Consider the following 11662-nt stretch of genomic DNA (forward strand, 5'->3'; position numbering starts at 1 on the left):
TTCCGGAGTAGTACTGATAGCAGATTGTGAAGATATTAATTTAGCTAATCTCAACGGGTTACGTTTTTCATAGGACGACCGTAAAACCGTTACACGACACGGACAATTCGAGCCGAGATGGCCACTTTCATTACAACGGAAGCGTGTGCCTTCTTGCCTTGCATTCGTAACACGAATCCGGTAACCACAAAGACTAAGGTGTGATGGAATATTCTTTTGCACACACGTTTCTACGGTTCGGGCAGCACCGTAACATCGCAAGCGATGTTGTGCACACCTCCGTGCCCGTCGTATATGCCGAACATCAAGAAGCTGGTAGAGAACGCAGCCGCCACAGATCAAACCAACAAGAAACTCCGCTAGTAAAGAACGATACTACACCGGCTGATACGCGCACAAGACTGAATACAAACAAGTTAGGCACACGTGGCCCTGCGGTACAGGTGGAAGTAGGAGTAACCTGTACGCTCGACGTGCAAGGAGAAACTCCTTTGGCTGTCAGTGTATGACTCAGTACCATTCACATTTCTATATGCCATCCTTCCTGCGTTACAACCTATACTCGGATATGTCATTGCTGTTGTCGTCTTCAGCCAAGAGACTCGTTTGAAGCAGGTTGTGGTGTTTCAAAAGTCTAATCAGGAAACATCACGTTTCTTTACCGCTTGAGCGACGCCAGGTAAGAAATATATATATATATATATTTGAACACACACACACACACACACACACACACACACACATATATATATATATATATATATATATATATATATATATATATATATATATGTGTGTGTGTGTGTGTGTGTGTGTGTGTGTGTGTGTGTTCAAATGTGTGTGAAATCTTATGGGACTTGACTGCTAAGGTCATCAGTCCCTAAGCTTACACACTACTTAGCCTAAATTATCCTAAGGACAAACACACACGCCCATGCCCGACGGAGGACTCGAACCTCCGGCGTGTTATTTAAAAAGATTTTGTTTCTTTTCTTTCATGTCGATCGTGGCAGCAAGATGATCCAGTGGGGACTCCATACGATGCGGACGACGAGAGCTAACCACTATTGCATCGTAGTCGACGGCCGGCGGCTAGAAGAACCGTTGAAACATAATGCTGACCATTATTAAAATATGTTTTATGTTTTTTTATAAAAAAGGAAAAGGAGTTCAATGTTGAAGGTGGAAGGATAAAGTTTGTAATTGGATGTCAATTGGTTATCAACTGTCAAATAAACTTCGAGTTGGAGGTAGGGACAGTCAGTTGACTCTGTTGTTACGATATGCATCACAAATATTACTTATGTGTGAGATTTGCAAGTTTTATTAAAATTCAGACTTCCTGAAGAGGTTCTGGCAGGGTTTTGTCGAGAGTGTGGACGATCTTCAATAATTAACCAGTTTAAATTTTTATTAATGAGAAGTCGGCACGTATTGACATTTTGAAAATAATCGATACTGTGAAGAGTATTAATTTTCAGTTTTAAAACTTTATCGGCGATTGTGGTCAAGAATATCGCTTTTAAAGTGGAATATTTCGTTGAATGAGGACAGGATTGATTCTTTAGTGACATTAATTAATTATATATGACGGTAGTATCTGTTCCAGAAAGAACAGTTACCGTGGATGACCATGCAACTTTGCTAGAAATGAAATGATAATTAAATAGACACCCTAGCTGCAAGCAGGCGTTGATACACTTCATTGGGGACATGTTGAAAATGTGAGCCCAGACCGAGAATCGAACCAGGGATCTCCTGCTTATAGGGCAGACGCTCTATCCATCTGAGCCACCGCGGGCACAGAGGATAATGCGTCTGCAGGGACTTATCCCTTGCACGCTCCCCGTGAGATCCACATTCCCAACATGTCCACAACACTACATGGGCAAACATCTATAGGCGCACTACGAATGTAGTGTTGTGGACATGTTGGGAATGTGGATCTCACGGGGAGCGTGCAAGAGATAAGTCCCTGCAGACGCAATTTCATCTGTGCCCGCGGTGGCTCAGATGGATAGAGCGTCTGCCATGTAAGCAGGAGATCCCGGGTTCGAGTCCCGGTCGGGGCCCACATTTTCAACATGTCCCCAATGAAGTGTATCAACGCCTGCTTGTAGTTAGGGTGTCTATTTAATTATCATTACATTAATTAATTATTTAAAGAAAAATCAGGAGATTTTCAATTTATTCTGGCAAAGATATCAAGGAGTGTCTGACCGCACAACGAATATATAGAAACTCTGTGACTTTGTTGAACAGTCAAAAAAAATTTTTGCGATAGATCTTGTCTACAACAGGGACTGGTGAATTTTACTGCGTCTATCCTTATCTGCTAGGTTGAATCTGCTACAGCTCAATGTATTTATATATGTATTTTTCAAGTAACTGGGAAAAGAACTTATAATTTGGTGTGCGGCGGACCATCGATATTGGGTACACGGTTAGGCTGTTGTGAAGCCTGTTGGTTTGCAGATTGCCTTTCTTACCCCTGCTGCAGACATCGTTGCTGAGTTGCTGCGACAGGATCGGCGGTTCAGCGCAAGCTCTCCTTGCTACCCAATCGTGTGCAAGCCTCTTCATCTCCGAGTAACTACTGCAACTTACATCCTTCTGCACCTGCTTAGTGTATTCATCCCTTCGTCTCCCTCTACAATTTTTACCCTCGACGTTTCCCTCCAACACTAAACTGGTGATCCCTTGACGCCTCAGAACATGTCCTACCAACCGATCTCTTCTTCTCGTCAAGTTGTGCGACCAATCCCCCTTCTCTCCAATTCTGTTTAGTACCTCCTCATTGGTTACGGGATCTATCCATCTCATCTTCAGTATTCTTCTGTAGCACCATGTTTCGAAAGATTCTACATTCTTCTCGTCTAAACTATTTATCGTCCCTGTTTCACTTCCATTCATAGCTACACTCCATACAAATACTTTCAGAAAGGTCTTCCGGACAGTTAAATCTATACTCGATGTTAACAAATTTCTTTCTCTGAGAAACCCTTTCCTTGCCATACTCAGTCTACGCTTTATATTGTCTCTTCTTCGACCATAATCAGTTATTTTGCTTCCCAGGTGGAAAAACTGGTCTACTACTGTAAGTGTCTCATTTCCTAATGTAACTCCTTTTTATTTCTTCTCCATGCATTTTGATTCCTACTCCAAATTTTTCTTCTACTTCCTTTACTCCTTTACTCAGGCATACATTATGTTATTCCCATAAAGACAGGACATTTTAATTAAAAGTCGCCGCCTGGTATTGGCGGATAAATATGATATTGCAGTGTATGTGTTGTTACGGAGCACGGTTCAGTGTCTCTCCAGACAGGCATGCTTGCATTGTGATGCAGGAACGATATGTGGAAGTTTGGGTTTGAGCGCAAGGCTTGCACAAACAGCCGAAGGGATTAAGACGACCTCTCACGAAAGAGAGAAATCCGGATTTGAGTACCGAATCAGCACAAATTTTCAGTGTCGTCGTTTCCATACATTCAGGTGATGGTTGTTCGTATTCGCAACTGCGAATACATTTCATGTATCTCAGTCTTTATTTCCCTGGTGGTTAAGATCTAAAAGAAAAGACCAAACTATTTGATGCGTGACCCTGAACAGTGCTACAGAGGGGCGGTCTTTATTCCATTTTCGAGTGGTTTATAGCAGAGTCAAAATTTACAGAATATGAAAAAGTGCTGTGTGTATTTTTCTCACTGTTGCCAGTTTGAACTAGTGAAGGATTCTTTAGATAATGAAGAAGGAAAAGTTCAAGGCCTTAATTGATTTCTACGCTGAAGATACGGAGTGTGTAGTTGAAGACGAGAAAGAAATCTGTGAAAGGAGATTCCAGATTTTTATCTGCCATGGAAGTACTGCAGTTATACAACAGTGACGTGTATCCAAATATCAACGATCTTCTCATGATGTTGGCCACACTTTCTGTATCAACAGCCACAGCAGAGCGGTGATGGCCGCTCAGAGAAAATCACGTCAGAGAAAATCAAGACCTACTTATTAATATCTGAAAGTTCTAAAAATAAAAAAAATGTATGTTGCTGTATCGGTTGAATTATGTTGATAGTTGTGCTTTACCCATTCAGAAACGGTTATTATTTCCTGGCATAATTGTTTCAATTTTTAAGACGAAATTTATTTATTTAAGCATCTGTAGAATAATGTTCTTAGTGTGGATGTGGCCAGTGCATATTATGGGATGTGAAGTTCCGCCTTATGCAAGACACCTTTTTTCTTTTTTTCACCCATGCATGTTTCAGCACTTTTGTGCTATCGTCAGTGGGTTCTATTTTTATTGTTCACTGTAAATTTGTTGTTAACATATTAACATTTGCGTCGTTTACAACATTATTTAAAAGTTGCGTTTATAACTTAATTGGCGAAAAGTGGGTGAAATCATAACTAACATACCTTACATGATGTTATTGTCCACTTGTTTTGGTAGCTGTTCTGCTACACAGTATACAACTTGTCATCTGCAAACAGCAAAACGTAATTTATTTTCTGTTTGTTATGCATTTACGAACGGAAATAAGACTGTATCACGTTTTCTTTCAGTAACTTACAGTTTTGAAGTTATGGTACCTTTTCCTGTGTTGTTGGCGAAGTAAATAGGCTTACGTCTTTGCCTGTGTTCGCGTGGCAATGCAGTTTTTCCGATTACTCAAAACATAGGCGGAGTTTTCGTTGCCATTACGTGTTGTTGTGGCTGTGTGGCGTTCATTTGTTTCGTAGCGTGTTCTGATGGGTCAGGCGCGCGAGTTTGAATTGTATTTGGTGTTAGTGGTGTGTGAATTTGTGGGTTTGAGTGTGTGTGATGAGTACTGGGGCAGAGAGAGAGAGAGAGAGACTGAAAGAACGAAAGAAAGAAAAGAGAGAGAAAGAGTGGATTTGTGTGTGTGTGTGTGTGTGTGTGTGTGTGTGTGTGTGTGTGTTACTTGTATAGTTCTTCTATTGTGGCGAAGAGGGTTTTGTTGCACAGTGATGTGTATTCTTTGAGTACTTTCTTTCCTTGCGCTATTGATTTTTGGATGTGGTAGTTTTCTTCTATAGTTAGTTTTTGGTATAGGCTGCTGCTAATTTTTAGCATGCAAGATATTGTAGACCAGGTTTTCTCTATACCGCTGAATTGGCAGAAGTGGTTCAGTTGCCTGGCTACCTAGGTCGCCTGTCGTTACACTGATGGACTTCTTTCTATGGAGGTATGTTAAGGACAGAGTCCATGATTTAAAGAACCGAATCCTTCCGCTATTGGTAGCGGACACAGATGTTGTGCTTGAATACAGACTGAATGTTGTGAGTGACGCCAAATGTGAACATGTTGACACTGACTGAATGGCTTAAGAACCCTGTGAGATAGTGTGTCACTTAAGCCAAACATGATATGAGTATATTATTTAGTTCGGAAGCTATAACACGTTGAATTTGTGCCGTACCTTTTAGGATCCTATCGTGTTTCAAGTTCTTTCGTAGACGACATCGAAATGACATTGTTTTAACTAAACTGATACACGTGAACGGCTAGTTGCCATACTTTACACCAGGATGATACTTGCAGCATGCGCAGTAAAATTATAGCCAACTGAACTACACAGTGCCCCAAAAAGTACCTCGTAGCTTCTGTGACATATAATTCGCATAGTAACTAACTTATATGAAAAAAGTAAAGTTTGTCTGATGCAGCAACTGGAAAGTTGTGTTTTGTCAGTTAATAAACAAATGGTTTGTCTTATCAGGTGACACGAACAACATAACTGAAAAACAGTTTCTAAGTCTAGGGGACTGATGACCTCAGATGTTAAGTCCCATAGTGCCTAGAGCCATTTGAACCATTTTTTGAAAAAAAAAAAAGGTTTTTCTTGGTTGTCGCAAGGTGGCAGGAGCCCCATAAATGAGTAGAGTCTGCACGGGAAATGGAATAGTGTTTGAGTTACTTTATTGAAACGAAGTGTGACAACTAAGCTCAGAGATACTTCGGAACGCGATACCGAAGACCACCACCCTCTCGCCCATTCTTAAGAAAATAGCACACGAACTTCTTGGAAATAGAGAGTGCGGATTTGAAGTTCCATGTCGGCGTCGGAGGACAGACCATCGATTCCCTCGTACGACAGTACACAAAGTACTTTGAAAACGTGTTCATCGAATACACTACTGGCAATTAAAATTGCTACTCCACGAAGATGCATGCTACAGAAGCGAAATTTAACCGACAGGAAGAAGAGGCTCTGATATGCAAATGATTAGCTTTTCAGAGCATTCACACAAGGTAGGCGCCGGTGGCGACACCTACAACGTGCCGACATGAGGAAAGTTTCCCATCCATTTCTCATACGCAAACAGCAGTTGACCGGCGTTGCCTGGTGAAACGTTGCTGCGATGCCTCGTGTAAGGAGGAGAAATGCGTACCATCACGTTTACGACTTTGATAAGCGTCGGATTGTAGCCTGTCACGATTGCGGTTTATCCTATCGGGACATTGCTGCTCGCGTTGGTCGAGATCCAATGACTGTTAGCGGATTATGGAATCGGTGGGTTCAGGAGGGTAATACGGAACGCCGTGCTGGATCCCAGCGGCCTCGTATCACAAGCAGTCGAGAGGACAGGCATCTTATCCGCATGGCTGTAATGGATCGTTTAGCCACGTCTCGGTCCCTGAGGCAACAGATGGGGACGTTTGTAAGACAACAACCCCTGCACGAACAGTTCGACGACGTTTGCAGCAGCATGGACTATCAGCTCGGAGACCATGGTTGCGGCTACCCTTGACGCTGCACCAGACAGGAGCGCCTCCGATGGTGTACCCAACGACGAACCGGGGTGCACGAATGGCAAAACATCCTTTTTTCGGATGAATCGAGGTTCTGTTTACAGCATCATGATGGTCGCATCCGTGTTTGGCGACATCGCACTGAACGCACACTGGAAGCGTGTATTCGTCATCGCCATGCAGGCGTATCACCCGGCGTGGTGGTATGGGGTGTCATTAGTTACACTCATCAGTCACCTCTTGTTCGCATCGACGGCACTTTGAACAGTGGACGTTACATTTCAGATGTGTTACGACCCGTGGCTCTACTCTTCATTCGATCCCTACGTAACCCTACATTTCAGCAGGATAATGCACGACCACATGTTGCAAGTCCTGTACAGGCCTTTCTGGCCAGCACATTCTCCAGATCTCTCACCAATTGAAAACGTCTGGTCAATGGTGGCCGAGCAACTGGCTCGTCACAATACGCCAGCCACTACTCTTGACAAACTGTGGTATCGTGTTGAAGCTGCATGGGTAGCTGTACCTGTACACGCCATCCAAGCTCTGTTTGACTCAATGCCCAGGCGTATCAAGGCCTTTATTACGGTCACCCGGCCACTGTGGCCGTCCGGTTCTAGGCGCTCCATTCTGGAACCGCGTGACCGCTACGGTCGCTGGTTCGAATCCCGCCTCGGTCATGGATGTGTGTGGTGTCCTTAGGTTAGGCTTAAGTGAATCTAAGTTCTAGGGGACTGATGACCTCGGATGTTAAGTCCCATAGTGCTCAGAGCCATTTGAACGGTCAGAGATGGTTGTTCTGGGTACTGATTTCTCAGGATCTACGCACCCAAATTGCGTGAAAATGTAATCACATGTCGGTTATAGTGTAATATATTTGTCCAATGAATACCCGTTTATCGTCTGCATTTCTTCTTGGTGTAGCAATTTTAATGGCCAGTAGTGTATATACTGTACTGGCCACAAGGGGGCGCATGTGGAACTTGATTAAAGAATCAGAATAAGACTTTCAAGCTGATGTATCAGACAAACTTTACGTGTTTTCTCTTAGTCAATTACAAATCGAGTTACATGAAAATGAAGTTGGGACACCTTATATATTTGTTTACCATATAGGTACAGTACATTATCTGCCCACTCTGAAAACTGTCCTGTGTTCCAATGAATGTGATAGGTACGAAATATATACTATTCTGCAATTTTTCGATTGTTATTTCGCATTTATCAAGTTCCTAGATGTGGAAATGGAAACTTGCCAAAAAATTACCAACATAATACCGCGAATGGAGCGAGAAACATGCCAGAATCAGGTTCGCAGTAACAGAATTCAGTTCCCACTCCGTCTCAGATTTTCAGGAAATCAGAAATGGATGGGACACAGGTGACGACGAGCAGTTTTCAGTGGCAGAGCAACCGGCCGGTCGCGCTGCGATGTAATTTGGCGGCGGCTCCCTGGAGACTGGCACGGCGTGTGCTGGATCGCAACACGACACTGCCAACCCACGATATTCAGCCCTGGGGCTCATAAATTTAAGTTACGCTCGAATCGGCTCCCGGTGAAATCCACAAGAAAAACTGTGTACACCGTATAAAGTACGGCGGCCGCAGAGCTCAGCGGCCACGATTTATGACGCTGCGTGGGCCGTCCATATTTCGTCCAAATGCGGCGCTTCTCATGAAGTGTGGACACTCGTACTTCTAAGAAACTCACTCAACCTTTCGCTTAATGTGTTAGCGAGCATGTGTGAAGCAAAGATTTCATCAATTCCCGTTTAACTTTCGTCACACCTTCTTGGAAAGGTTGGTAAGCTGACATATGATTGTTGCATGCAGATAAAACAAATAAACCACTTATAGTTCTTCCACTTGCTTCGGTTCTTTTCTGCTAAATTTGAAAGTCCTACAGACACCTTTGTACTGGCTTAAAGCTATTTTGAAAGAATCGTATATAATAGCAACAAAGTAAACATACTTACTTATTAGTTCTCTCTGTATTATGCAATGTTACGTACTGATACGCATTGAGCCGTTTTCTCCTACGATGATTCTATTTCTATACAAATATTATTTGGAATGAAAACCACTCAATGGCTACAAATAAAGAAAGTATTTTTATTAATGTTGTGGCGAATATGTTAGACAGCCGTCTACAGAAAATGAGGGTGGCCGTCCCAGCGCCGGCTACAATTAGTGTCGACACGAACAGTCATCGGTCACTGTATATTCTGTCGTTCTGTCGACACTATAGAACAAAGCGGGTTGGGAGGGGGGGGGGGGGGGGTTGCAGGTTAACTTTAACTTACCGATACCCGGCTTCAGCGTTGGCGAATGACGTTAAGATGATGTGGTGTGTGACTTTATTCGTGCTGTGCACTAAAAGACACGGAATGAGTGAGTGACATTATTTTTCTTCTATATTCAACGGTAAGAAGTAGGTTTTGATAACACAGTTACCTGTTTCTTAACCCAAAATCTAGAGAAGGTTCCAGGGTGGGTTTGGTTATAAGTAAAGTTTCTCTTATGGCACGTATTGCATTACGTTGAGCTGTTTATTTCCAACACTTTAATGATCTCATGGTTCAAAGCAGAGAGAAGTATCGGCAGGTTCAATATTTTCGGTTTTGGAATAGGATTAGGAGTCTGTAACAGACTATTTTATACTCTCATTATAATCAATTCAACTCAAATTTAGGTTTCTGATAGGTAAGTTACGCATCATGTGTACAAACTGATCTACTTAACACTAATCTTTCAATACATGTATCTTCTTATATATGAAGACAGTAACTGTTCTCGAAAGAACAGAATACTGTTGATGACCGTGCAGCTTTTCCCTGGAATAAATGATGACTAACTGAAACCCTCAGCTGCCGACAGGTGTTGTTGATATACCTCGATGTGGACAGCTGGAAATGTGTGCCCCGACCGGGACTGGAACCCGGGATCTCCTGCTTAAATGGCAGACTCTGTATCCATCTGAGCCACCGAGGACACAGATGAACAGCGCGACTGCAGGGACTTATCCCCTGCACGCTTCCCGTGAGACTCACATTCCCAACCGTCCACAATTCTACATATGTAATGTAGCAGGAGATCCCAGGTTCGAGTCCCGGTCGGGGCACACGTTTTCAGCTGTCCACATCGAGGTATATCAACAACACCTGCCGGCAGCTGAGGGTTTCAGTTAGTCATCATTTATTCCAGGGAAGAGCTGTACGGTCATCAACAGTATTCTGTTCTTTCGAGAACAGTTACTGTCTTCATATGTATAGTTAAAGGCTACCCAGCCATTGACCTTCGTCTGTGCGAATGCGCACAGGTTGCCCAAACTCTTACGGGAATCGCCAAAGCGTGCGCGAGTAATGAGTGAATGGGCAAATGTCTATAAGGTACATTACATATGTAGAATTGTGGACAGTGGGGAATGTGAGTCCCACGGGAAGCGTGCAGAGGATAAGTCCCTGCAGTCGCGCTATTCATCTGTGTCCCAGTCGGCTTTCGGCCGTGATACCGTGCGGACGGGCAGTGCTCCGCAGGTGGTGTTGTTTACCCGCTAGCGCGCGGTCGCGTCGTTGTATCGCCTTATAGTACCTGTACCGACCCGCCATGGCGTTCTCCTATCGAAAAGCTACAATCACACTAACGTTCAACGCATCGTACACGAGACCGAAGGCCCATGAAATTGAACGGTTTCTACGAGACATTATGCACATAGAACCACAAGAACTGATAGGCATTCATCTGTCTATTGTAACCAGCACAGTGTACCTCAAACTGATTGACGAAGCGGCCTGCGACAGATTACTCCAACGATCTGCAGACGGCTTTCGCTTCTGTCACGCAGACGGTAATGTGAGCGTGGTAGGAGTTGACCATGCTGGTCTGGGGGTGCGTACCGTGCGCATCTTTGGACTACCGTTCGAAGTTCCTGCCAACCTAGTCGTTGATGCGCTGCGGCCATACGGCACAGTTCTGAGCCACACAGAGGAGAAATGGAACACATTCGAAACGAACCCTGTCCTTAACGGGGTACGACAAGTGCGCGTAGAACTTAAGAAGCACGTTCCATCATATATTTTCGTTGGTGGCTGCCGCGCAATTGTTATATATGATAGACAACTGAGGACCTGCTCGGGCTGCGGCCAGGAGGGCCATGTTAGAACTGAGTGTCTGCAGCGCTGCCTCGTTCAGGTGCGCCGCAATGAACTTCCCCAACGATCCACTATGACCTCTTTCCCGCTGACGTATGTGGAGGCGACACGACATGATGTGATGGATGATCAAAAGCTGCTACCTCCTCAAGCCGCTGCTACCTCCGTTGGAGAGTCAGCGCCGTCGACGACGCCGCAGCCCAACGGTGCAGAGGTTCCTACAGCCTCTGCCCACCGCAGCGTCATGGGCACCCAGCCACCGTCACTGTCGGGATCGGACACAGGGGTTCCTAGCGATCGAGACTGTGTCGAGCCCCGCCCTCCAGTGGATGTCGAATCTCGGACCCGAAAGCAAAAATCACCCAAGCGACACAAGAAGAGGCGATTGTCAGTTGAAGAACAGGACAGGGATGTGAAGCCAGCGGAAGACATCGACTTCGTTGACTCGTCCATAATTGCAACGGACTCCAGTGGCATCATTCACCAGAAGGTGCCTGAAGACAAGGAACACTCTCCTAAATTTGGTGGCCCAGAAAACGAGGCGCATTGCGTCAACTCCCAAAATGTGGGCTCCTGTGAAAGCGACCAGCCACCAATGACATCACAATCGTCTCTTGGTGATTGGGCAGACGATATGGAGGCATATGATGCACAGCAAACATCGATATCTCCACCAGAGCCCATGGCTGACATTGAGCCCGGAGGGCTCTGCCAATCAGGAACTCATACG

The 11662-nt window shown here is 44.4% G+C and overlaps 1 non-coding gene across 1 annotated transcript; it reads left to right on the top strand.

Annotated features, from left to right (window-relative positions):
* Positions 1-1997: 1997 nt before the first annotated feature.
* Positions 1998-2072, top strand: Trnat-ugu. Its single transcript has one exon. It is a non-coding gene; the product is annotated as a tRNA-Thr (tRNA).
* The last annotated feature ends 9590 nt before the right edge of the window (positions 2073-11662 follow it).

This window comes from Schistocerca americana, chromosome 7, assembly GCF_021461395.2.
Source record: "Schistocerca americana isolate TAMUIC-IGC-003095 chromosome 7, iqSchAmer2.1, whole genome shotgun sequence".
In the NCBI taxonomy this organism is placed as follows: domain Eukaryota; kingdom Metazoa; phylum Arthropoda; class Insecta; order Orthoptera; family Acrididae; genus Schistocerca; species Schistocerca americana.